At 39.6% G+C, this 23,029-nt stretch overlaps 1 protein-coding gene across 2 annotated transcripts in view; it reads left to right on the top strand.

The window, feature by feature from the left end:
- Nucleotides 1-7,041: 7,041 nt before the first annotated feature.
- Nucleotides 7,042-23,029, top strand: part of LOC135487146 (heparan sulfate glucosamine 3-O-sulfotransferase 5-like) — a 249,269-nt gene continuing 233,281 nt past the window's right edge. For both annotated transcript variants that reach the window (XR_010446780.1, XR_010446779.1), the window contains exons 1-2: nt 7,042-7,219; nt 18,964-19,008. The gene's annotated coding sequence lies outside the window, so the exon portion shown is untranslated. The remainder of the gene's footprint in view (nt 7,220-18,963; nt 19,009-23,029) is intronic.

Raw genomic sequence — 23,029 nt, 5'->3', positions numbered from 1 at the left:
CTACTAGAAAATATTGCTGATAAAAGGCATATGCTTACAGGGGGGACTGTAGATAGAAGCAAGGGGGTCAAGTAGGACATCTTTAGGTAATATGCACAGTAAGGTGACTGGGTCGTGTTCGATTCAGCACTACATTATGTCTAATTACAAGCGTGAATAGATAGATGTATATTGTGTGATGGGAGAGTGCCCTATTGGTGACTTCATATAACTTAATCTTGCCTACTGGACTACTGCCTATAGGTATCCTTTAACTGCTTTTTAAGGTGGGGCTCAGTTAGTTGTTGACATCACTCTTCACATCATGACAACTAATTGTTGAGCCTGGACTTGTACAGTCAGACGACACCACCCCAATGAAATGTCATGAAATATTCTACCATCTGTCAGATTGATCCGTCCCTCTAATACATCACACAGGGCTTGGTTGATTAGGTATTCTGAGGGTTAATAAGGCAACTAGTGGCCACAGGCAATCTGCACATTTCATCATTTATCTCATCAACACTACATCCTTCATCTGCATCCACGATAAATGCGCCAATTTACCGTAAAAGGTTTCATATTGGACTAACTTGCCACTGATTAATGGATGAAACTGTGGCCATTTTCGAAGTCTCCGAGTGACATGCTGCACGACATTGGAGAAGGGTTGGGCGATAAGATCATAAGTGGATCTACTGGCTGGAACAGAATTGGTTTTGGTTCCGAAGAGATTATTGTCAGTGTCAAAAATATTGGAATCTGGAGTTCTCAGTTTCATCATTTTGGTACGTCTATTAGTTTCAATGGACTTTGATTGAACAGGTATTGCCAATTCGCCATTGTTGACGAAAGAAAGGGAGGAAAATGCGCCTTTGTTCCACTGTCGATTCTTAGAGATTTTTGTTGCAGTGATCTGCATTATTTGTTGCATGGGAGAGAAGTTACTTGTTTGTACTGGTCATTGCAGGTTCTTGCAACATGGATTGGTTATCGCTGCAACCTGCAACAGATGTCAAACTCGAAGCAATTATCTTGCTTATCCACAGACATGAGATGTTCTTATTGCTCATTACAGGTTATTGCAGCCTGCTATACCAAAAATCTCCTGTTTGCAAGCTCGTCACTTATCTGTTGCTGAATCAAATCATCTCACTACATCTTTAGAATGCTATGACATTAAAAACACTCCCGCAAAGTTAATTACACTGCCGCAAAGTTGATTAGATTGGATTCCACAATTTGGGTAGTTTTAGCATTTTATAATGTCTCCAGCAAGAAGTACGGGATTGCACGGAATGTGGAGGTTCTTGGTTGCGTGCAGAGAATTTTAAAATCCAAAGTAGAGTTGTATCAATTTCTGTTTGATTCTCTATTCAATACTCTGATCTTGGTGGGTGATGTACTTGCTTCTTAACTTTTGTTGTGAATATTTGTTGCAGCAGATGATCTCATTGGCCGTTTGCTCCTTTTAGCCTAACTAAAAATAAAGTTGATGAAATTGGTTGATATTGTCCTTATTGCTTTCTAATAGGTGGTCAATACTTTGTCATGGTTTCATGAGAGTGCCAAGGTGCTTATTTCCACAAGAATAGAACACTTGCTTATGAGGCAACACAGAAACATAGAGAAAACAGTTTTCCTAAAGACCAGACAAAAATGCCTGACGTCTGCCTGTGATCCCCTGCATTCCGAGCCAATCCAGATCCATCACGAATTCAGTCGGTCATCCTCAGTCAATGTCCCTTGAGAACCTGTTGCCCAATGTCATCATTATTACAAATCCCTCCCCATCCACCAGGTTTCTTTGACGTCCCTTCTGGGAAATAAAAACCATCACTTACATCATTATTTCTCACTGTTTACATTGCCCCATGCACTACGTGGTGATGAATAAAATATGGTCGGCCGTTTATCCATGGCAGCCTCTGATGGCGGCTGGGAGCTTTCTTTGAGGGCACTTTATCAGATGCAAATTGGTTCTCATCAATGCTAACTTAAGCTGTGGAGGAATCTGGATGGGGTACCCGGAGGTGGTTGGTCCAAAGGCAGCTAACATATTCCGTATGTAAATGCACGACTGTCGTAAGGTATTGGCATTTAAATTGTGGGTAATTCTGATGATAAGACGGTCGAGTTCAGGTGAGTGCCTTTCTGGTTGCTCCTCGAAACCCCAGATTGATTTCTGTGGAAACTGAGGTAATAATATGGTATCCCAAAAGTGCTTTGAGCAGGGAAACCTAGAAAAGCGCTATATAAGAACTCAATATTAGTATTGTATCAAGCCTCAGGTGAGTGCACTGTCATTGGCCGTCAACTCTCATTCTGTCGTATCATCTGTTGCTTTTGCAGGATTTCAGTTGTTTGGGCAATCCCTCGAGATTTATTCTCATGCATTCCGGGCATGTCCATTCCATGGAGAGGCCCACATCTATGAATACAGAGAAGGGCTGTGAAGGTGACAGGCAACCGGAACAAAGGCCACTCGATAAGATGCAAATTGACTCTCACTCTCTCCCACCTGAACTACTGTTTCCGGCACTGGGCTGCAAGAGTGTCAGTGGTCTCAGGCTTAGAATTCCCTATGGCAATGATATGAAGTCTGGTCTCGTCCACCCACAATGGACATCTGAACAAAGGTCTCATCAGATGGAAATTGACTTGCATATCGGCCTACCTGTTGCTCTCTCTGGCAGGTTTGAGTGGTGGGGCTGACTTACTGGGAGAGCTGTCCAGTGGTTTCATCCTTTGTTATTTAAGGTGAACTATTGTCCTTTTTAGAGAGGTGTCCGTGAAGGGAGGTTCCACTGTAGTATACTTACTTTTTGGACTGCAGTTCTCCAGGGTGCATATCTTTGTTGGCCAAAAAAACTTGAAAGGATTTTTCAAAAGCTCAAAAACCTTTATTTCTATGATTGCATGGTCGTCAGTCCATTTATACCACCTGGCCTTCAATGCTGCCAAAGGACACCTAAACCAATTAGATGCAGAAAGTCTGTACGTTCTGCAATCCTCCTTGCTCGGAAAATTCAATTCTGGTCCCAGAAATCCTATAAATGCATGTTCCTTCTCAGATGCAAGGTTTATTCATTGCCTGCTACAGCAAGTCCCTTGCAATCCTAATGAAATTCCACCAGAGGCTGAAAAATTAGATTGAACTCGATCAAGTGAGAAAGATGTAATCTTGTGGCGGATCAAGTTGGTTGCACACCAATAAAATCGAACACCTGTTGTTGCGATAGAATTTCACTCCATACCAGGATCTACTCCGATAATTGGTTTCCTCGCTTGGGTGCAGGTTTTATTTTTGTCAAAATACCGCAGTATTTCTGTCAGCTTGGCATGTGACATGCATCAGCAATGGTTTCGAGTTCAGAAATGAATGGTGTTTGTGCATGATGCTGCTTGATGTGCCCTTCTTGTTGGTTTATTAACACTTTCTGTACCCTCGGAGTCAGAGACCACCCGCAGTTTAGCCCATTTCAAGGTGGGACAGATGAAACTTGTTGCAGAATCCTGTGGAAGGGCCCGATTCCTGTTTGAAACTGCAATTTTGGCCCTACCATTACATCTACCAAAAGGCCATTCATGCTCATCTTGTCTATCATGTCTATATTAATGCTCCTCCAACAAGGGAAAGGATCTTATGTGAAAATAGCTTTACTAATTCTAAACAAAAGTTGAAATGACGAATTTTGCTCCTGTTCATTAAATACATCAACTTTTGAATGTTCCTTTATCTCAATAAAGCTTTTGATATTGACTTTATCGATGTCAGTGGAAACTCCAATGTTTAGAATTGTGAATGGCTTACCAAATCTCGATGTGTCATGTGTCTTCCATCAGAATGTGGTCGTTTATGAAACTTGGCAACTCTCATTACTCTGCAGCCCAACAAGTAGTGTCTGATTAGCAGATAATCATCCAGATATCTCACCGAGATTGCGCTCGTTAAATTATGATTTTCTACATGACTTGTTCTCTTCAGTGATAACGAGGATACGGTCAACCAAGTCTTGACTCCTGAGTCACAGTGAACCAGCTGCTCTGTTGGTGCATGTCTGGTGTTCGATGTCCCAACTGTTGACAAGGTCACTATTTTACGATCAATAACTACCCAGACTGCTTCTCTGGCATTTCCAACCTAAGCTGAAGTCCGTTCCATTTGGCTTTAAAAGGCACCTGATTCCCTGACTCTGCAACTGAAGGCTTTAAACATGTCAAACGGCCCTAGTTCTCTGGCTCCACAACGTAAGCTACTGTCATTTCCATTTGGCTTCTCCTGTTGACATCTTGATCTTGTTGTGATTCCTCAACTCACACAATGATGTATGTGCACAATCCTTCCGATTTATCGCCACCATATCTCAGGATTATTTTGTCACTTCTGATCAGCTTACACCTGACTGTCTGAGTTACTTGCCATTGGATTTTGGAATCAAGATGAAACATAGATTCCAGCAACCCTCTCTCAAGGCTCTGTCTGGAGATGAATCAACAGGCTCCTTTCTACTTTATAACATGTAGTGAGCATCCCTTGATTTATGCCACCACACCGCCCATCAAAGGTCGGCATTTTCCTCTCAGGCTTTGAATACATAATAGCAAGGCTCTCTCTGGAGACAAATCAACAGGCTCCTTTCTACTTTATATCATGTGCTACCAAATGAGTTACGAGCCTCATGTGGCTAATTTACGGGGTGGTTTGATTGTAGCTTCCATGTAAATCGACCCTGTTAGTAGCCAAGCAGTTTTGTGGTCGTTTAACCGTATGGCCAGTCTTTGTTTAAAGCCAAATGCTGAGCAAGGTAGGTATGGGGGAAGCAAGTGCCTGCGCCAAGAATTGGTGATCACAGCAACCTGTAATCAAAATCAAACCCAGGAGTTACCAGTTTTACCCAAAGACGAGAGAACTGACGAGAGATCTTTTTGTTGGTGTTGCTCGTATGTCAGTGTCCTCACTCAAACAAATCATTGGTAGTCCTCCCCGGCTATACCAACGTCTTCAGTAACCGCAGATTACTATCATGTCTACAGGATATTGGAAAGTTTCAGTTACCAAGATTGGTGGCTTACGGGAAATATTAAAACCCAGTGGCTGATCAGATTAGGGTGATGGATTACGGGTTTGATAAGATTGCAGAGTCCAATGACTTGTGTGGTCAACTGTCACGGCTGAGGTTCCATCACTCAGTACCAGTACCGGTATTATAATATAGAGGGGAACTTTTTGTAAGGAGGTGAAATGTTTTTCACGTCATCGCGTTGTCGTCGTCCTCCTCCTCCTCCTCCTCGCCCTCATCGTCCAGAAACCATAAACAGTGTGAATAAAAAATTCAAATTAAATTTCAAATTCTGAGCATGCAGGGACTGATAGGCGAGACTTTTTTATACCTTGGTTAGCGTTCTGTTGAACTGTTAAGGTGATGATAAATTTTGAGCTGAGCAATTCATCAGTCATGTATATCGAGGCCACCCTTTGTGCATTAGACATCTGAATACCTCAAAGTATTCATATGTCTGGGTCACCGATAAGGTTAGTTCTGGTCATCCGGTTTTGAAAATCGATTCCTTTGAGAATTATTGAGGTGAATACCCTGGTCCCCATCTTGGGTCTCTGTGTCTGCAAATTGACATAGTTTTCGTCCAGAACTTTTTTCATCTTTCAGAGTTGAATCATAAGTTCAAAATTCTGAAAGATTTTCAAAGTTTTGGGACTGATGATGTTTCTTAATTTTGAGCAGAAAAAAATAAGTGAAAAAAATATTTGGACTTAGAAATTTTTTCATCTTTCAGAGTTGACATAACCCGAGGTGAGCACATGGTCCCTTGACCATTTCATTCCCTGCTGTTGACAACATTTAGTTGCATGAAAGCCAGCAAAGATTCCACCAATCCCAATTCCAATTAATTTTCGTTTTAAAAATCGTTTTAAAAATCAAACCTAAAACCATTAAAAATTATTCAATTGCCAACAGTGATCACTTTAATTGCCTATTGAGGAAGTCGATAATTTGCTTCTTTTATTGCTATGGTGTTTAATTAACAATTATCGATCTTAATTTGGATCAGGGTCGTTTAGCAAGCCGTCAATAATGACTTATCTCATCTGACATTTGGATTCGTAGTGAGCCGGAGAGATTTCGAATGTCATCACATTAATCATATAAAGTAGCATACTGCGCCTTTTACAGTTCAGATTTTATTGCGTGATTTGAGTGTTTTTCTCCAAGACTCTCTGCATTTGACATCCTAAGTTAACACATCCTGGCACCAGTTGTTTTCAATATACTCCGCCTCTCAATATTTCAAACGAGGTAGGAGTAAAAAAAAACTGATCTAAGGATGAAGTTAACAGATCAGAGGCCAAAGCTTTGTCATTTGAAAGAAACCTAGCTTTTTGAATTAAAACAACTTCATTCGACAGCAACCTCGTTTATTTGGAAGAAACTTACTTTATTTGAAAGAAACGTACTTGAAGAACCCTACTATACTTGAAAGAAACCTACCTTATTTGAGAGATACATACCTTACTTGGAAAAAAAATACCTTCAATTTGAAGGAAATCTACCCAACTTGAAAGAAACCTACCTCATTTGAAAGGAGCCTACCTTATTTGAAAGAAATCAAACTTATTCATAAAAAGAAACACGGTCTATTTAAAAAAAAGAAACCTAGAGTTTGTGAGAAACTAGCTAGCTCGAAGTTGTTACTTACTAGTTCTGTCTGTTCAGTTTCAATCCTAAAATAGTTTAAGAAGTACACTTTATAACTCACTTGGACAATACACTTGGCTTAAACCTATGGTGTGCTGCTGATCCTTTAACATGTTCCAGAACCAGAGAACAGTTCCCTGTTGCCCTCACCATACTCTCTCTTTAAAACTTCCCAACTCCACACCTAAATACTTTAGTCGCCAACTTCCTAAATCTTCATAATTACATTTCCATCTCTTGCTATTGATTATTGGAAACAGCCCTGGTTGTCGAGCTTGCGTTGAATAGTTCACCAGTCTGCCACCAGGTATCGAATTCGCTCCATCCACATGACACGAAGGGCTCTCATGATTGCTCCTCTGTGGTTTCATCTAACCTCAAGACGATACTCTGCATTGCAGATTTTGCTGAAAATTCTTCACTTTGACTAAGTATCACCCGATTTCAATCTCGATCAATTTTTCCTGTTACCATACGTAAAAATTTTGTGTCGTTTTGGATAACTCGGTGTCTTGTTGCAGGTAAGTGAGTTAGTTAGTATCTTGTTGCATTCATCTAACGATTAACCCCTTCTTGGTCAAGGTCATTGTGAAGTTTGATATTCTCGGCTAAACCAGCAGCTCTAGGTGTTAGCTTAGCTTCGTCAATACTCTTTGAGATCCACAAAGCTGAGTTGTGCAGTAATAGGAGAATTTGAAAGAAAGTACATGTAGATGTAATGATATTATAGAATACGTTTTTACGCTGACGATTTTAAATAGTTTTGACATCTTATATATCTTTGCAAATTAAATGTGATAAGTACTCAGAAGTCAGTCCTATTTTCTGTAGGCGGTAAAAAACATTTCCCTGTTATCTGTCTGGCATTTATAAGTTCAAAAGAGAAAACTGATGAAATTGGTGATTTGAAATTTTATTACAAATTGGGTTTGACATTTACATAAGAATCCATCTTGGGTAAAAATTGGTGTTTTTTTTCTTATCTCATGAAAATTGGATTGTGAAAAAAATATTTTGGAAAAGAAATTGCCTCAGTTAAAGGGAACTTGTTGAAGTACTTTTACATTAGTGTGTTTCCATCTCCAGAGGCAGTGATGGTGGAAAGCCTGCCATAGTGAAGCAATATTTCATTTCATGCCTTATTCTTATAGCATGCACCTGCGCTGACCCTGCAGACAAGCTAGTATTATTGCATATCATTTTGGCAGTGCAATAAATACTCCACGTCAATGTAATAAAAATTGCTTCTCTACAGGATACTTAGGCAGATCTGCTGCTGGCAAAATGAGGTCTAATGCATTTTACATTGAAAACAATGCTGCATCACGACAATGAAACAAAGGTGTTTTTGAATCAAGAATCATGCATACCAAGCAAAAGTGCTCGAATCATCAACCTGTTGGTGTCCATCATCCGTTTTAGCACAATTATCCGCGAACTAGTTGATATCCAACGACCACTTACTGAATTAGAATGCATTTTGCCCAAATCGATTTTCTTAGGAATCCTGTTGAGGAGGATTTTAATCACATTTGCGTTGGAAACATTTGCCAAAGGCACAACACTTGATGGAGTAGCATCAAAACAAATTATTTCTCAGGTTGTCAGTTATCCTCCCTATTCACAAATTAGATTTAACCCTCCAGTACATATAGAAGCAATGCCCTGAACATGTATTGTTCATCTTGGCCCTCCTGGGAGAGAATGGCAGGAACCGGTATAGAAGAAGGAAAAAATCTTTGAAAGTGGACTATGAAATTGTGGATCACACCAGAATTTTGATGCAGCACACGTGCCCTTTTTGTGTCTCCTGCCCCTGATGCGCCCGAATGTAGAATTCCTGTTATCTGGAAACTCCTCGATCACCCACCTCCATTTTCTCCCAACTATTCGAAAGATCTTTTGAATCAAAGAGTCTTGCTGGCCACTTATTCATCATGCGGATTTGAACATTGGGAAAGACTGTGAATAAAGCATCAAGGAAATGAGAAGATCATGAGGCTTTACTTCCTGTTCTTGATCTTGGGTCAATCAAAGAATTTAATTTCTTCTCAAATTTGGCATGACTCTTTGAAGATTCAACATCATGTGTGCTAACAAGTCCGGCTGCTGTTTCAAATTGATGCAATGTGACTGAACATTGGGCAGTTGGAGCCTTCTTTTATTATTTTGTATGGAATGGATACTAGAGCTGCTCTTCTTCATATTCTAATGTACAAAGTCCCCCCCCCCTCACATCAAAGCCTGTTCCTAAAACATTCCAAATCATTGAACAAATTTTGATTCATTTCCCTTGCACCCATGAAGACGCTTCAACATCACATTTTCAGTATTAATATGCCAATAAAAACGAAGGAATTTGTCGCTTTTTTCAGTGAATCTGATAATCATTAAATCATCTTCCTACTAACGAGACTTTTTGCATCAGCAGCCGTACGCTCATGCGACTTTCATTGCATGATAAAAGAATCACACACAATTCGCCATAAAAACATAAGTCTATTGGAATCCACCGAGTCAACTCAATCTCAGTTGGAGGCAAAATGTGCGACACTATTTACTCTAATATGCACACAAATCCTGCCAAGTTAACTTGGTTGAGTTATACGAGCATGAAATGAGAAATGCATGCAACATTTTGCGAGGAATATGCTCCACTGCTTTCACTTATTGCATGTATTGGTATTTTTCGCGGCGTACGTGATTGGCATGTCATCACCAACGCAATCTGGCCTACGACTTCAAGCTTGACTGCGAGTCAATGAGAGCGGATGCTAAGATAGCAACAGGTGTGGGATAGAAGCCGCTCATGTTCCAGGATCATGTTGGCATTAAATACTGATTTGAAGAGAGTAAGTCATATGAGTTGCGATATGCTCTACAACTTGACATGTTGTTGCTTTAAAAACTTCAAGGATTTGACTGAAAATTTGGTTGTTTATAGTACTGTTGCTCAGGGGTTTTGTCTGATACCACCCACTCCCATTTTTTTCCAAATATAGGCTTTCATGAAAAATGCAAAAAATAGAATGCCTGCGAAAGTTTTGGTGGTTTGGCGCATCAGATAACAGACCATATATTGTAATCTGGATGAGGCTGGATAAGGAGCAGTTAAAATCCTGCTTTTATATTTCCCAAGGTGAGTTCAGCTGTTCGTGTCTGCATAGTATAGTAATGCAACACTTACCAGGGATTTCTATTATAGACTATTCCTTTCCATTTCTTATCATTTTATCCTTAGCCAAGTCTCTGCAAATAAGGGTAATTTGTCATATTGGTGAATGTCTTGGCCGTGATATCTCCCACTTGGGTCAATGAAGGCAGTGGATCATTCACACAAGTGACAACCTCATGTCTTATCTGATGCCATGCAGGCACCTGACTCGAACTGATAATGCTTGGTATTAGTACGGGATGGTTGTGGAAAGATGACTTGTTGAGGGGGGAATTACACTTCTATGGTGATGTTGTTGAGAGGAGTTACACTCCTGGTTGGACTTGACTGCAGAATACCTGACAATCGAAACAAAGGAGGGGTTTTGGCCTGGGTTAGACAAAGAACCTATTGACAGTGATGACTTTTGGGGGGGGGGAATTTGTCAGATATTCTGCAATTGAACCTCCTGGTTGTTCAGTACAAAGGGATACGGCTTTGGTAATTGCGACTCACTTTGGAATGATGACATCTTTCGGAGGACTGGGGCCAAACCAGGAGTATAACTTTTTTTGCAACGGGTCATATCAACTCTGGAGATTTATCGAAGAAAAGAAGATCAATATAAAGAATCTAGCTTGACAAGACAAATCATCAAGGCAGAAAAGAAGTGGCAAAAAGTGGCAAAAAGGTTTTGTTTGGATAGCAAGATGTAACACAATCTTTTGTTTTACATCTAGCTATCCATTAAAAAAAATTGAAATATGAAAAAAAAGAAGAAATTCCATCCTTTTTGGATTCAAGGTGGTCCTTCTAATGATTAAGTCTCTTGTGTTACAAGCCACGGCCTCTACCACTAGGCCACAGAGGACTGCTTGGTTTGACTTGCCTTGCATACAATATAAATCAAGAGAACAATGGCTATTGTTGATCTTAGAAATGGTTGTGTAGAAGTTTTAAATGTCCCAGGATAGAATGTCCGGGGAGTAAAGAGTTCTATCATGTGCTTTAATCTCTGTGCTGTTGAAATTGATAGTTTATGGAACCATATACCTCAATTCTTCAGAATACAATACAATTGGGCAAGACTCTTTCCCAGGGGACATTTTCTACTTCTACAGTGGAATGGTCACTATCAGTTACTGAAGGCTATTGTTTTTCTCTTCATTACTTGATAAAAGACTACTATTCACCTCAAGTCTGACAGACTGATGGCATCTTCTAAACTGCAAAACTGTTTTACTGTTAAAAAATGGATTGTTTTGAATAAGTCAGCAATTACCATCCTATGCTACTTGTAAATGCTAAATCCGCAATGATTTTCATTAAAGAAGGTAATTTAGATGCATTAGGATTCTTGGTTAAGCTTGACTTTGAAGGCATTGAAAAGAGATGTCAATCCAGCTCCGAGGCATTCTGTTGGTATTATGGAGCTATTTGCATGAGAATGTTGGGCATAATGGCTTCATCTTTCCACTAATGTCTTTCCGTGGCTTAAACTTGCATCAGCAGGAAGCAAGAAGATCTAAATCTTGCTCATTGTCGCGTCTTAACGACCGCGTGCAACTGGTGACTCATGGTACTCGTGTTCTTAGCTCTTCAGCGGCAATCGTCATACTATACGACATCCCATACCTGCTATCTAAATCAACACCTAAAGTACCATCAGTCATTTTGAAAGCATCAAATTCCTAATGCGGTAATTTTCCGAGCGAGTGCTTCGTTCCTTCAGAAACCTGAGTTGTTTGTGTTGTGCTATTATTTGTCATCATCATGCGATCATATTTCGTGGCAGGCAACAAGTAGGCACCATCAGTCATTCCCTTACATGAGTTACCTGTACATGTAGATGAATGCAACTTGAAGAGATGAGAAAACAGGTTCTTTCTTTCGATGTGCATTAACTCTTTGAAAAGCCATTTCCTAAACTAGGTATGATGAGAATCGAATAGGATTGATGAAATAACCTGAATCATGTCCACTCTGCATCGTTGCATTTTCAGCACATTTGGTTATAAGTCAGTGGAACCTGGGAACCTTTTCATTTCATCGATTTCAAGGGTTCAAAATTTACTGATCAAGAAAAAACTGGATGTTATTCAAAAAATAGTTTGCAATACAACCCCTGCTCATGCAGTAAGATGATTTGTATCATGACTGATTAAAACCCCAACATGAAATCTTTCAACCAGTCCCTGTGGTCAAATGTGTAATGTTGTCTCACCGCAGGCCAATATTGTTTAGACTTAACCGTGGTTTTTCCTTCTCATCTGTCATTGAATATCATAGTCAAGTCTCACATTTCTCTTTAACCTTGGACGGTATGACTAACTTGTCAAAAAGGATTTCTGTTGCTTGAAAGAATTGCTGATGGCAATGTCATTGGGTATTCAAGGGAGTATTGATTACAAACGTATATGTGAAGATACTTTAGTTTCACTGGTCCAAGATTCAGATTTGTATCATATGAAGCGGTCTCTAGTATGAGTCTAAGGCTATCTGTTTTGGTTTTGTATGATTTACTTTTAGGAAATCATAAACACCTGGAGGCGACATATAAATCCAGCTACGACCTACACAGTAGTGCATCTAGGTACTAATCAATATATTTCCTCAGGGAAAAACACGACTGGATACGAAATGACTAAGAAGAAAAAAAATCCGGTTCCTGTGAATGCAGCATTGAGGCCCTGTTTCGGCATTTCTCTGAATGACTAACAACGGATAGACACATCCCTTTCAATCCTGCATAAAAGCCATGATCCGGTGTGACTCACAGCATCTCTTGTCCTTGATTGTACATTTCGTCGTTGCAACCTTGAAGATCATGCGACATGATCCAGGATAATCCCACCTTGTTGATTGCAGGGATGAGCAACACGTCTCAAAGATTGCTAATCTATGATTACAGACTAAACGGGCACAAATTCTAGCCAGGATTTCTGATGACATTACAATAGAGTTCGAGAAAATTATAGGTTCTGTCACAATGTTCTCTTTTGCCGTGTAATCCATGCCATTGTATCAGCCTGTTGATATCAAGGTCTTTCATCTCAAGGTGATTTCAACTTCTTTTATAATGAATTTAAGCAAAGTTCCCTCTGATTTGCTGGATGCTGATAAAACTTTACTTGTTTATAAGAAAGTTTGCAAACTGGATTTGAAGAATTCTGTGGACTTCTGCACCCTTGTGCTTGTGGCCCATCATGAAGGACAGGAAAAACGCCCAGATAAACTCAAGTTCTTGGGATGCTTGTTCCTTGGTCCTGTAAAGGAATAGGAACCAACCAGGAATCAAACCCGGGACCTCAGAAGTGACAGGCGCTGATGTTCCCATTGTGCCACTCCAACAGTCATGGTCCCTGTTTCATTAGCTTTATCATATACTATCTTCAGATATTTAGTAGAGACTCTAAAGTCAACATGCCACTCCTAAATCAGCACTGTTGAACTAACAAGATGCCAAAAAAAATGTCAATTTTAATTAAGTGAGCATGTTCTTCGATTATGAAGCTCGCGTTCCTGCTTGTCCGTTAATCATGAACCATGTTTAAGTTGGCGTTCAGATCCTGTTGATGAGCGCTACACGCCGTAATCCCTCTTCACATTCATTGATTGCGGAGTTGAAAAAAAATGTTAAGAAAATCATATTGGAATCTCTCGGGAAAGACAGAATGTAAGGGTAGGCTTTAAAGGATGTTAAAGGGTTTCCACGGCTACAGAAATGCTTTAATGATGAGGTAATGTATTTCCGTTATCGAAAAGCGCCTATAATAATGGCTCATTTGGATTTCGGTCTGTGTCCCAACAAATTGTTTCTGGTCATCTTTTTGCTAAAATCCAACAAGAGCTGGATATTTCTATGAATCCGTATTACAAAGAAATAACCCGCTTAAGGGGGTCTATAGACAGGAGATAGGGGTCAAAGTTGTGACTAATAAAGTCAGTTATGGGACTGCATGGGTCGTGTTTGAATCGGCATTAGAAGTATTCCTCATACATGTACAAGTGCGGAAAGTTTTGCTGTACTCTCACATGGGAGAGACCCCTAGTGGTGACTTTGTGTAACTGATCTGACCTTCCTGGCTCCTGCCTGTAGAGTCCCTTTAATGAGAAACTTCTAGTGATTCCAGAGACGTATTTAATGATGAAGGGAGGGGAGGGGGGATGCTCACCTTGATGTTGGCGCACTCGTGAATTAGGTAAAAGAAATGTGCAGTGAACCCGTACCCAATATGCCGATGTTGTTTATCGCATCGGTGTAAGCTCCTTGTGGCATGGCTGCGGGAGCATTCAATCATTTTTATGAGCACTCTCTGTTGTCGAGTAAGTATATTAGGGAAAAATACAGTGGTTAACGCCATGGTGTCTTCTTACAGAAAGAGTCCTTTAAGATTCAGTAACACCAGAGTTGTGATATGAGTACATTTCTGTTTCAAGGCTTTGTTTGTGAAGTAAGGTGGTACAAATATATCAGTTCGGGTGGAGCTGTTATTTTGACCAAAACCTCAGTTGCAACCTCAGTTTTGGCTTTCATTTTAGCTCCACCCTTGCTGCGTTTAATAGTGAGACAACCAGTACTTCCAGTTAAGCATCAGTTCCGGAATGCTGTTTCTTTCTTGAATAGAAAGTACCTTTTAAATGTAAAGCTGATGCCTCGAAAACATCTACAATTTCTGTCCATTGTGACAAATGCAACAAAGATATCATATGACCAATATAATTCATTCCATTTCATCTACAATGTACATCAGGATTAAATATCATATCTGAGACTCAATAAAACAGCTAACATATCTGTTCATCCCCAGACGTCCCGTGGTAGCATGATCCCATCATTTTGTCCCCTCTGACAATACAAAGTGGCATAAAACAAATTATTGTTCGATATTTTGTAATGAAATGACACTACTGGTGTGTGTCTCTTAATAATGGTGTGATTATGTTGACAGTTTTTGTAAGTGTGGTGTTTCATAAGAGTTGGTTTGCATCTGGTCAGCCAAATGAAACAAGAGACAAACGACAGCAACATTACCCGGTTTAAAGTACCAAACTTAGCTGACCCACTTTCAAAGCATCCTCATATGGAAATGCTGTGTCTGTATAGCTGGGGAAAACAGAGTCCAAGACACTTAAGCTCTTTACACAAAAAAACTATTACCCTTAGTCAGTCCCCAATAGCCACAGGTCAAGCTGACTCTAGCTAGAGTAATCACCATTAAGGAAATGATTTTACACCGAAAAAAATCCTTTGAGTCAGAGGCTACATTTACCATGATTGATCCCATTTATATCTCATTAATAGAAAAACAATGACTTTTTGCCCCGAGTAAGTCTTCAAGGACCAAATCTTCTAATACTGTAATACGTTTAACCATCTGATGAATGAGCGATATGGATGGAATTACAGCAGAATATCAGATGATGCGTCCATTAATGTGATTTATGACCTGTGGTTGCATGGGTTTTGTCTACTTTATTGCATTTTTGCTGCTTGGGTTTAAATATGAAAGTCCCGTGTGTAAAATGTGCGGGATTTTGACAGTGTCCATCGGTGTAACATCAAAAACAGCCAAAGGAAATATGTCATGAGTTCGTTTGCAGATACTGTGTTGACAGGTTTATGCCAGTCGTAAGCATCTCTTCAGCTTGGGCCTATTACAGGTATACCACAAGTTGTACTTTCATTGACAAACAATAGAAGTAAAAAGCAATAATATCTTTTGGAATGTGAAAGTCTGATGCTCTTTGGAAAAAGCAACTGATCATTACAAGAACAAAATACAATTTCCTTTCAATAAAGTAAAAAGCATGTTGCTTCAAAAAATGTCTTAAGCTGAAATTATAGATTGTGAATTCCTACTGATGAAAGTGCAGTTGAACTTGATATGAAAACCAAAGAGTCAAGAACAGCCGTTGGCATTTTCGCCGAGATGAACATGAAATGTCGATTGGAGTCGTATTCATTCGTCGCCACATGCTGTGATTACGGCACATTAACGATAATGTCATATCTGTCTTGGGCCAATTCCTGTAATGTACCGATAATGAGAGATGATCACCACAAGATTTTTTATCATCAGTATTTAAACCATGCAATTGTTGTGCTAACATATCATTGCTTGGTGTTAGCAGGAATTTCAAAATCAGGGGGATAAATGGATATTCCTAGAAAGGACGGCTTAGATTTGAGGAAATAACACTGCACTGCCCAGTCTCTGTATTGAAATCGAAATCTAAAGGGTCGGAGCCAAAACTTTTCAAAACCTTTTTACGTTTCGGGAAAAGGATTGGCCCCATACTTCCATGTTGACATATCAATTCTTCCTTTTGGTTTCTTCTGGACTGGGTTTGTGTTGATTTCTAGTTAATGAATGACCCTTTTGTGGAAATATCTTCTGAAATCCCAACTCGATCAGTGTTAAAATATCCTACATGTATTTTTTGGCATCAACCTGAACCACGTGACGGCACCATTTACTGTACCCTTTTTCTCCAAGATTGTTGCTCTTTCTTGAGTGTTCAGATTTGCATAATGAGGAGAGTTGAAAGGGGGATCGAAGCCGAGATTAAGATAAGCCCGTGAGTCACAACCTTCGAGCAAAAAGCTGAGCGCGATGCTGTGTGCTATTAGGCAGAAAATCACAAAGTTGTTGTCGTTTGTTATAGTATATGGCGGCAAGAAAGGTTTGAGAAAGATGAGAAGCCATGAAAAGAAACATTTACAAGAATTATGGTATCATATGATATTGGTGAATTCTTTTCAAACTTCATAGAGGTGGAAAGGGGATACCCACCGTCACATAAAAAAACAACAACACATCTTCTGTTGTGGAATGCACCTAGTACAGCATCATCTGATAAAGAATTATGTTTACAACACTAAATTACAATGTACTACAACATTTAGACATTTGATGCTCAAGTTAGCATCATTGCACATCCTGTCCAGTTTTGTACCCTCTCGTGGCAAGGAAACCACTTGCGTGTCTGACCTTCGTTTGCCCCTTTCAACAGATGATTCGGGAGGCTATCCTATTACTGGAACTGCCATGAGTCATCCGTATGAAGTCTAAAACCACCCGAATGCAGAGTATATTATCCATAATTATCACCTTGTGAAAGCAATTTGGATCAGAAATCCTGTCATAGTTCGGCTCTCTAAAGGATAATACTTTGCCGCTGATTGTAGATGTGAGCCTGTTCTGATTTCCTTTCATTTCGTCTAAATCAACTCTTTGCGACTCGCTACTCTTTCATTAGCCCAACATCAGCTAATGCCTTGTATCGGAATTTTTATGATCTATATTGTTGTTGCTTTGCTGAGGTGTGGATGACCTTGAGGATGTTGGTTCAGTTTTTGGCTCACCATCTAGGTGAGTCTATACAATACCCCAGTGTCCGTCGTCTGCCGCCATCGTCTTTTCCTAATTCAAAAACAGTGGCACGTTTCTTAACCGCTAGGGCTATGACCTTGAAACTTCGTACACAGAACCCCTCAGGTCAGGCAACCTCTGTCAATAAATTTCAGTCGATCTGATTCTTAGCTTTGCCACCAGGGGGCCAGTAGTGGAAACCTAAAAAGTGTTATATCTCTCTTATGAGTGACCCGTTTTCAATAAAATTTTTGTGGTAGGTACTCCTAGCAAGAATACATCACATATCATATGGGTTTTTGATTTGACCTAGTTTACAAGGTCACAGAGGTCAAATGATGTAAATTGGCCGTTTGAGTGTAACTATGGTATGTTTCTTAACCGCAAAAGCTTTGAACTTGAAATTTAGTACACATAACTCCCTACATCATGTAACCTTGAACACCAAATTTCGATCCGATCTGATACTCGACTTGGCCACCAGGAGGCCAAACCTAAAAAAGGGAAAAGTGCAATATCTCACTTATTATTGACTTGTTTACAATGATATTTGTATGGTAGTTACTTCAAGCAACAATACATCACATGTCTAACCGACTTTGGTTTGACCTTTATACTATACATGTAGTATGTTTCTTAACCAGGATGAATTCCTAACCACCAAATATCTTTACAGTGAGCACAATGGCCCTTGGCCATTTCTTTATCAGAATTGCAGACTCTGTATACTCTGGGTTGTGACCTATATACTATACAGTGAGCACAATGGCCCTTGGCCATTTCATTATCAGAATTGCAGACTCTGTTTACTCTGGGTTGTGACATATATACTATACATGTAGCATGTTTCTTAACCAGGATGAATTCCTAACCACCAAATATCTATACAGTGAGCACAATGGCCCTTGGCCATTTCATTATCAGAATTGCAGACTCTGTATACTCTGGGTTGTGACCTATATACTATACAGTGAGCACAATAGCCCTTGGCCATTTCATTATCAGAATTGCAGACTCTGTATACTCTGGGTTGTGACCTATATACTATACAGTGAGCACAATGACCCTTGGCCATTTCATTATCAGAATTGCAGACTCTGTTTACTCTGGGTTTTGACATATATACTATACATGTAGCATGTTTCTTAACCAGGATGAATTCCTAACCACCAAATATCTATACAGTGAGCACAATGGCCCTTGGCCATTTCATTATCAGAATTGCAGACTCTGTATACTCTGGGTTGTGACCTATATACTATACAGTGAGCACAATAGCCCTTGGCCATTTCATTATCAGAATTGCAGACTCTGTATACTCTGGGTTGTGACCTATATACTATACAGTGACCACAATGGCCCTTGGCCATTTAATTATCAGAATTGCAGACTCTGTATACTCTGGGTTGTGACCTATATACTATACAGTGAGCACAATGGCCCTTGGCCATTTCATTATCAGAATTGTAGACTCTGTTTACTCTGGGTTGTGACGGTGTTTGAGCAAGAAAACTTTTTTTGTGAAAATGTTGTCATTACTTGCAAAAATATGCCTCTGAAATGCTTATTTTCGGTCTGATTTGGAAAGTTCATAGTTTTTCAAAGAGCTTACTTAGGCGTGGTATGATCCAGAATGAATTTTTTGAGGTGAGTGATCTTTTCTAAACCTCAGCAAGAAATAGAAGTTGCAGTGACAGTGATCTTAATATATGATATTCTTCTTCTATTTCTTCAGCTTTGTATTCGTCTGTATTGAGCTTTGGACATCATCAGCTGTCAGGTAAGGAGAAACCTTTTTTATTTGGCATTAATACTATGCTTTCATCCAAAAAAGTCAATTTCATTTCTTTCGTCACGAGCAAATGAGTTCCCAACTAACATGGTCATGTCTGTCCTATACATGCTCCATCAGGATTCCTTCAGAGAAAAAGTGATAACTACAGTGGCTGTTGCTGAGCCCTCGTGCATTAACGATCCGAGTTGTTGTCTCTAATTAAGTGGACAAAGACATGGCAGAGATCATTGGGGGAAACTGTGATAGAGCAGGGAGGATTTAGAAATGCTGTTTATCTCTAGGGAGCTGACGCTGCAATGACTAATAATGTTGTTCTTCTAATGGAAATTAGTCTTTCTGAAAAACTCTTGCTTATCGACTTCTGCCACAAATCTGTGAAGCTTGGTGATGCCGTTGATATGAATCATAACATAGGACTATTTAGATTCAGCAAACTTTAAGACACAATGTATGAATGTTTGAGGATCTAATGGATGAGATTTAAAGCACTGGTCCCTTTTACTTAGTCAAGTAAAAGATCCAACCTAGGTGGACAGTAGCCTGTATTGAATCTCTGGAAAATTCCAGTAGGATTATGACACCGGTAATAATGATGGTGATGATGATTTTGCTTTCAGTATGTGGTAGAAATAGACTCCTTCCTGCATTCTTTAAACTCATATATATTCTTCCAAAAATAAAAAGTATTTTATTTAATTCAATTTATGCCATGTCTTTTTTGCAAGAAGCTTGTCTTCCCAAGATGGATTGAATGGTATTCTTTTCTTACGTGATGAGACAACCAGTGAAGTCTTGAATGTATAAAACCAATTACTATGCTAGACACATCCAAACATTTTCTTGCTTGGATTGAGACATTGCCAATTTCATGTTCCCATTCGGTTAGCCATACAAGAGACAAATCGACCAATACAAATGGATTTGAAGAATCATTATTATGGTAGTTGTACGCTAGGAATGGTGTTAAGTTAGCATCTTTGGAAAGCAGATACAAATTCCAGTCTATCATGACAACAGATGACAACGAACTCTTCGGCTGGAGGAAGTAGCTTCATTCCAGCCATGTTGAGGTGTGAAGCAATAACAGCAGCTTACACTGAAGATGTTTAAGGGAAGAAGGCCTGTGTAGAAACACTTTCCAAGAGTGTTGACTTGCCTAAATTTTTGTGTGGTAGTCAGCTATATCGGATTTTTTGAAAGGAAAAGGGCATGACACGACCCTTGGGCATTAGCATTCGAGATGTTAACAAAAATGAGATGTGGCCATGAGATTCACACCGTAAGTACAATGCCTTGTGGTTGCCTAAGATAACATCCCTAAGGAGGTATGTATGGAATAGCAATCAACAAATCCTTCACCAAAAGTTCTCAAGTTTCCCTTCCTGACATGATATCAAGTTATTATCTCGGAAAATGTTATCAGGTCTGACTACGAAAGTGGCCAGTATCTTCTTTGTACTTGGCTAAGGAGACTTGCCCTGATTTGCATGTGACTAGAGATCCATACATGTAGTTAGGTGCCTGAGGATATTTCCAAAATGCTGATTAACCACAGATTTGCAATAGTTAGAGAAAACAGATTGCAGTAGGGTGCGGAATGGCATGACAATGAGTAGAGAAAAATATTTCTTGGGAACGTCCAAGAATTCTCCACTTTCATGCAAGAAGCATTTCAAAGGAGGGTGGTTCATGCCATTGTTGCTTTTAGAACAATTTAATGTCTTTGTAAATCATCCCATATAAGAGACTTGATAACAGGAGAATCCTACAGAAAGGCAGACAGAAGGACACAATTGATTGAATTATTTTGATTTTGGCAAACAGGTCACTTTGTAGCTCTCCACAGAAGCTGTCATAACTAGGGTGGTTCATGCCATTGTTGCTTTTAGAACAATTTAGTGTCTTTGTAAATCATCCCATATAAGAGACTTGATTACTGTAGAATCCTACAGAAAGGCAGACAGGACACAATTGATTGAATTATTTCGATTTTGGCAGAGGTCACTTTGTAGCTTTCCACAGAAGCTGTCATAACCTAGACTCAAACAGAAGTTGGTCGTCTCAGTAAACAATCGAAATCACCAGCGGTTACATGTAAACTGCAATGCGGAGGATTTCAGGATGATCTTTTTCAGCATTTGATGGAAGCAACCATTATAAAGAGCCATAAAAAGGCCTTTTTTCCTCAAGGTAATGATCAAGGACAGCCAAAATTGCCAAGCTAAGCTGTATTGGAAGAAAAAAAGGGTCACTGCAGGCAGATAGGTTGCCGTAGCTGGTAATTCTTCGGCTAATCCACAATCCGACATCCACAATCCACATTTCCAGCTTCCATTAAGTCAACCTGTAGACTTTGTCCTTTAAGGCGATCTAATTTTAAAAGAAAGCAACACGTCGTCGCTGATAGCAAACAAGTCACAGCAAGGAGTCGTAGCAATAGCTAGCAAACAGGAGGAAACGATTCCTGCAAACCATCCATCTTGTTTAGCAGTCTGCCATCTAAAATGTCAAGCTAAACAAACTCTGATGAAGCTATCACTAGCAGCAGGAAATGACGTCCTGCTTGTTAACGTTGCGGTCTCTTTAATATGACTTGCATTTGACAAGACTTGCTGTCCCCAGAGGCATGGTGCAGGAAATAAGGTATTGTTGTCAACTTCTTTAAACATTGTTAAAACAACAGAATGAAGTAAGGCAGCCTGGTGTCTGAGTTTAGGAAAATATTTTCATAAAATTTGAATCATAAGGAAAAGGTTTTCTAAATTTTGAATCCAAACTGGATTAAAGTAAAGCCAATCTACTCATTAACTTTTTATCAATATATCATATCACTTTGGCAGCAGTTTTAAAGTCAACTGCAGTATAATATGCAGACCCTCCGAACGAATCCAGCCTCCACTGAAGGTCATCTGTAAATTTGGTCCTACTTTACTGGTACAACCAACTCGTAGCTCATTTCCCTCTTAAGTCATCAAAGGGCCACTAGCTTGACCCCAACTTTCAGTGACCCATATCTTGCCATATTCTAAATATCATATCGAATTGGCAATAATACTGTGCCAAGTCATCTCCCTATTTCATGCATGGAGCTCATGAGACAACAGGTAATAACGAGTTGGGGACGGATGTCCTCCGGCAGTTGTGTATATGGAGCAGTCACAATATCTCATAAGGTCTTTGTGGTCAAGGATGAAGGAGGGATGCAATGAGCTTGGCAGCTTGACTGCTTTGGAAATGTTCACATATCTGTTGACGATATACGAGGAAGTTGTCGGCTTTATTGAGTTGTTGTTTTTGCTATTCATGGCGTTGTGCTTTCAGATACTGTAGGTCAGGAATTGAAATAAACTCTGCATTTGTAATAGTCGGCCCTACCCACATCCCCAAAACGTAAAAAGGAAACATTGGTATTGCATTGATGAAATTTAATTTTTCTATGCCAGACAAGCCATGGCAAATGATGAACTGAAGAAAAGTGAACAATTGCTGATAACATTTTCCAGTGAATTAGATTTGAGGACACAATTAAGGCTGGAAATTCAATACGCAATATTGACAGATTTTGAGAGCATGATTTTAGTCCTGGTTTGGTGGCCCAATTGGATTTGAGAATGCAGTCTGGGTCATGAATCCAATAAACTATATCAGATCATTTGGATTGAATAGATGAAATTTGATTCCTATCCCAGACAAATCAGCACAAGCAACTAATTTAAAGAAAAAGTATTACATTTTGGCTCTTTTTGGTTCCTATTGTGTTTGGGGACATGAGCCTGGGACTGACGACAAAGGACAGAAACATTGGGTTGCCTACCAATATTCGGCTATATCGCATCAATTGGATTGCCTTTTCCAGTTCTATCGACTACCCTGGCCATCCTTGCAAAATTACATCTACATCGCAACTATCGGAACTTGTACAATAGCATTTCATGAAAATCTCAGTGATGTCTCTTGTTCATTAGGTCTGTTTGTCCCCAGTCAATATTGGGGAAATTCTTGTCTT

Source organism: Lineus longissimus, chromosome 4, assembly GCF_910592395.1.
Source record: "Lineus longissimus chromosome 4, tnLinLong1.2, whole genome shotgun sequence".
Lineage (NCBI taxonomy): Eukaryota > Metazoa > Nemertea > Pilidiophora > Heteronemertea > Lineidae > Lineus > Lineus longissimus.
This window is presented reverse-complemented; position numbering and strand designations above follow the sequence as displayed.